The following is a 6,149-nucleotide window of genomic DNA, read 5'->3' on the forward strand; positions in this document are numbered from 1 at the left end:
CGTGCGGTCTGCTCTGGCGGGAAAGGTCGGACGGGACTTGGAAGGTGGGGAAAGCAGGCTGGCGAATGCAGGCGACGTGTGGACAGATGTCAGCCCAGCGGTCGGATAAGTCTCGACGTTTGATTTAGTCGCTTTCATTGTGCTTACATCTCTCTGTCTGCGGTTTGTTTGTTTATTTGTTTTTGCTTTATTTTGCGGCACGTGTCTGACTATTAGGTGGAAATAGAGTGAATCCCGAAATAAACAGATCCCTGTTTCAACACGTTTAAGGCTAGTCATTCACCGAGACAGATCTAAGACAGCATGCTATTCCATTATTTATTAAGAATGCACACAAGCTGCACGTGCTCATGACCCCAAGCTCGCCCTTGGGAAAAGTCTACACCCATGAGGACTCGGAACATCCTTCTTCCAGACGCCTAGATGCGTCTGGCCCACCGTGCTTAGAGCTGAGTGATTACGACATACTCCGGTCCTTAAGACTGAAAATACTGACCGGCCCTTCACAGAAAACGGTTTCCGACGCCTGCTCTAAGAAAGAGAAGAGACGTGGCGTTATAGAAGCCATTCGCAGCGTTGTTTCTGTGTCAACAGCATCCATGTCTAATCGTAAAGCATCGTGCTCGGTAATTTTGGTCACAAAACAAATCCTTCCACGTGGCAGAGGTTGTTGGGAGCGTGTGAATAGTATCATGGATTCATCATGTTTTGGATCTTTAACTTCTCATTCGATTATCCACACACTTCTGCTGCTTTTGTTACTTTCGGGCTGATGGCAGAGTTAATGTTATTTACTTGGATGAAGACGGTAAATATTTGTGTTTGGACAGGGATTTTTTAACATTCATTTTCCGGATCATAAGGGATGATTTTTCATGTATCATTTTTTTTAAACATGTTGAGTCATGATGGACGCAGGGCCAGATAGCTCCTGCTTTACCGTGTTTGCTTATTAAGTCACTGTTATCCGCGTCCACTTATTTTTAAAAAACCTTCAAAACCACGATAAAATATTTTTCCCGAGAATCATAAAATGCACATTTCTCCACATTTAAATGTTCCTTTCTTACAATTGATGGACTCTTAAATTACGGATGGCAATATTCTTTTTCTTCCTCAAGGCTGGAGAAAATAATCATGTATATTCCAACCGATGTGATCTTATTTTGATGCAAATTGATACATCATCATTCATCAGTAGCTTCCTTGCTGGATGATACGTCTCTCCCCTTTAATTCTGTTGTCTTTGATTTCATGATGCCCCAACCCCAGTAGGAGCTCATCTGAATGACAACCTCGGCACTGTGACTTAGGGGTCACGCAAAGCCGACACCTCGCCTGCTTCCGTGGTTCATCGATGGGAGAAGTATGTGTTGAACTTGTTAATTGCATTGACCTGGATTCTGATAGATCCAGTCCCTGTCCGTGTGGGCTAAAAGGAGATTGTCCCTCTACTATGGACGTCATTGATGCCCACATTGACATAGAAGGAGCAGCGAAGCGAGGTGGTGGGCAGAGAGGCAAGCGGGGTGGCCAGACAGTTAGTTATTTTTCGGCTGAAGAAATGATCTCGTACTCTGAGCACGTGGGGATTAACCCAGAAGGGAGGGGTCTCGGACGTTGGGGGAGAAGGGAGAGTTGCAGAAGCTCGTGACCTTGAGTGGCAAGGGCAGGCGTGGCAGAGACGTGACCACGTTTTGATGCAGGAGCACGGCCCCTCCCTCTGTGTCGCAGGAAAGAGAACGGACGAGAACCCAGGCACGTCGGCAGGTGTGACGTTGCCTTCTGAAGGCTTCGTTTTCCCTGGTGAAATCCAGAGCTTAGCTCAGAGTGGCCGTGGCGGAGGTGATGGACGCTGAGGTGACCAGCACCGAGCACGTCTCCCAAAAGCGTCAGTTTGTATTACTGTAAATAATGTATTTTCCTATTTTTATAAATGACAAACATTTACCTTTTACATGAAAAGCGTTATTTCTATTTCCGGATTGTGATCCTTGAGCGTTGGTGGACAGTGCAGCTTCTGTCCAAGTTTTCATTTCAACTTAAGGTGTAGTGGGAATAATGGAGTCAAAACGTTTCAAGGAATGCTTACGAATTTTTATAATCGTCGCGAGATTTCCTTTACCGGCCATCTTACGGACGACATTATTCTCATTATATCAAATTTTATAGTTGTGGACCGTTTGATGTAATCTTCATTATATCCAATATATAGTCCCTGCGAATGTCAGGAATATCGAATGACGTTTTAGGGTCGTTCGGTATTTTATTGACCGAGTGGAACATATCCTTCATGGAATGCAGGCTTTTTCATTTTTAATAGTGCGGCTCCATTTTTCAGTGAATTTTTATGTGATGCTGGGGAGTATAGAATTATATGAGAGTCAGTTGCAGGACAATTGATGAGTTTTGAAAATTTAGAAGAGGCTGAGTCTGGAGGATTTTATGAATGATTTCAAGATGAACCAGACAGGTACCTGCAAAAGAAGGAGTTAGGGGAATAGCATGCAAATTGCAAAATCGTCTAATGTAAGTAAAAAACATGCGTGCAAAGCCCCTAACGAGTGTCTGAACGTAACAAACATTAGATAAATATTAGCTGTTTTTTATTACGAAGGTGGGGGTGAGGTCCCCACTTTGGAATTCTGTGATTACTTAGTAAGCTACAGACTTGAACGGTCCCACTGAATTTTGCTCTTGGGGGTGACTAGAAATGTGTGTCGCAGGGTTTCTGCCAAGCGATAGGCATCAATACGCAAAACGCATGAAGCGCAGACCAAATACTCACAGCTCCTTCCGTAAGTTCAAGTTCCTTCTCCAAGCGTAAGAAGGGGGCCGTGTGGTCAGGGGCATGCGTTCTGAGGAAGTGGTTTTTGTGTGCTTTACCTTAAGAAGATTTGAATATGGTCACCCACGGAGGGAAAATGAGTCTTGTCGAGTGTGAAGTGGGAGGTCCACGGGGTAAAAAGCCCAGATTTCTAGGAGTAAATCAAGTTTCAAGGCAGAGATGGATAGATGGATAAGCTGACGCTTCTGCACCTGCCAACTCCAGCTTCCGGAATGATCCAAAACGGAATCTCACAAAAATGCAGATTGTGATTCGTAGCCATGGCTACAAGGGTCTGCGTTGCAGGCAGGGGATGGTGACATGGCCGTCACGTACCCGCATGTGGGTGCCCTCCGTTGACGCTGGGCTTCCCAGTCGGGCGCTCACTTTGAATAGTCTACTAATTCTACAAAGTGATTTCTTCTGTGATATTTTATAGAGAGGACACATGCAGTGGTTGACAATGATTGAAAAGAAACATGGAAATGGCTTTCGAGAGTGAGTTTTGCTCCAGTGGAGAGTCTGACCATTGCTACTTCCATCCGAGGTGACACATTTATCTTCAGCATAAATAGAAAAGCAGGCTAAGGAATCATGAGCTGAGATGAGCTTATGTAGAGATGACTGGTTTAATAAAAGGGACATAGACTCATAGGAAAGTGATGTCCCCAATATACGCGTTTCTGATTTCCTCCTACTTTGGTATGATCCACAGCCAGAGTCTGCGCTTCGCCCGGGAACCAGAGGAATTGTAACCACATCTAATAAATTAGTATGTAGAATCGCGTTCCCAGGTCAATTATAATTGCCTTTCCAAGCATAAACTAGAAACATGTCCATTGAGAGTGTGTTTTCCTCGTTCAGGCATCCTCAGTACTCAGACTCCTTCCGGCAGAGTCGCTCTCTGTTTTTTTTTAAAACAGCATAACATCTTTATTTTTATAGGAATTATACATAAAAAAATAACAGACTGAAGAAGAGGACAAAGCAACTGTGAACTGTGCCGTCCCGCATCGCGTGCTCACCTGCTCAGGACGCTTGTCCCTGCAGAGCAGAGACTGCTCTCCTTAGCAATTTCAAAATTGGGGAATCAGTTTAAAAATCGGACCCTAGGCTGGCACCTAAAACCTAGGTTTGGGGGAGTAGGTTCCCCGTCTCTGCCTCGCTGATAAGAGGGGCTCACGTTTCCCCAACTCTGAGTACAAGCGACGTGGTTTACGATGGCGGACTCCTGGTTTCTTTCCGGAGGTCCCATAGTTTGGCACGTGTGACACAGGAGGTGCCTCTGTGACCAGCCCCTAGTAGACACTCTGACTGTCCTGTCCCTACTGGACTTGTCCGGTCAGCACGTGCTGTCACAGCTTGCGGCGGGAGGAATTCGATGCGCCCAGGGTGACTCCGCCAACAGCGGGCTTTTGGAAGCGGGGCCACCGGTCCCCCTGGACCTGTCCCCCATACACCTCTCCCTTCTCTGCCTTTGCTTCCTGTCCTTCCTCTGTAGTAAATCACAGTCAGGAGTAGGACCCTGTGCCCCGTCCTGTGACATCCCACTAGGTTTTCGTTATGCTTCAAGTGTAAGGTTATTTTACTATAACGGAAGAAAAAGGAGCCACCCACATTTTAGAGGGGAAAGATGATGAAAAATACTATGAGGTGGAAATAACTAACTTTGAAGTTCTATATTTATTTTATTACTTCCTGGTGTTCTAACATTAAGTTCGAATTAAGTCAAGATCACACTTTTCTGCCACCAGCCCATCTGCCTACCAATGTTTCTAACGTATTATTTTTTTTTAATTTTTAGTTTTATCACATCGAGTTCCCCTCCCGCACCTGCTTTATTCAGCTTTAGTTTTAGATTTATGTGGATGATAAAATGAGGAATAATTCTTCCACACCGACGTGTTTATACTTGCCTTTCTCACTTTGATCATATCTTAATTCGCTTTTAAAAAGGAGTCCGTAGATGCCATTTTCTTTGAAACTGTTCATGACGAACTTGGCTGTCATACCTAAAGTCCAAATCAAACGGCGTAAACTTTTCTTTCTCCTATGACATAGAAGTATATACTTTATTTTCCTCGGGTACTGAAGATGGTAATAGTCCATCTATTGTTTTGTTTCTCTCTGGAATGTGTGGATTTTGCCATTCTGTGGTTTTGCAAGAAAGACACTTGGGTGCTTTTATTCTGAGTCTTTATGTCATTGAGAATATTTGTCACATATATATTTGAATAATAACTTAGCTGATTTTACATATATATTTAATTTATATATGTATCTGTTACTATATCTTATATAAAGTGTATATTTTCTCTGAGTCTATGTCTTTGAGAATATTTCTGTCACGTCTAGTTCCGAAGAACAACTTAGCTGATTTTATATATTTATATATATGTACTTTCCTTTCCTCATTATTACAAAGCCATTCCTCTTTGGGCTTCACACGTTAAATTTTGTAGCGAGAGATTAATTTGAGGGAAACCGTATTTTCTCAGTCATAATCAATTTGCCTGTTCTACCTGGATGCCTGAAAAATTGTATTTTTAGTCTTGAAGTTCAATAGCATAAGCTGTATTTCAGTTTTTCTTATGCCTTATCAATATTCCTGGAATATACCTGCCTTTTGATGTATGCATATTTATGATTTACGTATGTGCAGGTATATACATGTGTGTATGTATAGGTATCTACATCTAGAGAGACTTTTTTCCTCTGTGCTAGTCTTTGATATTTCAGGAGGGCAGACTCCCCCGGGTGATCCTCATAGGGAAGCGAGTTGAGAGCCACCAGCTTAGCTGTCTTCTTATTTTATCCTGAGATATGGGCCGCCCGTAGAAAAACATTGGCTGTAATAGTGGCTCAGGCTCCTACTTGTTTGTGATTTGGGATAAATTATAATCTCCCCGAGCTTCTGTTTCTCATTTGTAAAATGCAGATAATAATGGTTGTGGGAACTGGGGAGGAATCAGCGAGATGAGCAAGTAAAGCACCTGGTGAGGGTAAGAGACGTGAGAGACCTTCAGTGCTTATCAGTGGTCACCTGCCGTTGCTGTGGTGATGATGACAGGGCTGCTGGTGGTGGTGGTGGTGGTGGTGGTGGTGATGAAGATGATGATGATGGTGATGGTGGTGATGGTGGTGATGATGATGATGATAATGATGGTGATGGTGATGGTGGTGATGGTGGTGATGGTGGTGATGGTGGTGGTGGTGATGATGGTGATGGTGGTGATGATGGTGACGGTGGTGATGATGGTGGTGATGGTGATGGTGGTGATGGTGATGGTGATGATGGTGATGGTGGTGATGATGGTGATGG

At 43.8% G+C, this 6,149-nt stretch overlaps 1 protein-coding gene across 1 annotated transcript in view; it reads left to right on the forward strand.

The window, feature by feature from the left end:
- Positions 1 to 6,149, forward strand: part of ANOS1 (anosmin 1) — a 119,423-nt gene that overhangs the window by 66,763 nt on the left and 46,511 nt on the right. The window lies entirely within an intron of this gene.

The sequence above is a fragment of the Pteropus alecto genome, unplaced genomic scaffold, assembly GCF_000325575.1.
Source record: "Pteropus alecto unplaced genomic scaffold, ASM32557v1 scaffold18, whole genome shotgun sequence".
NCBI lineage: Eukaryota > Metazoa > Chordata > Mammalia > Chiroptera > Pteropodidae > Pteropus > Pteropus alecto.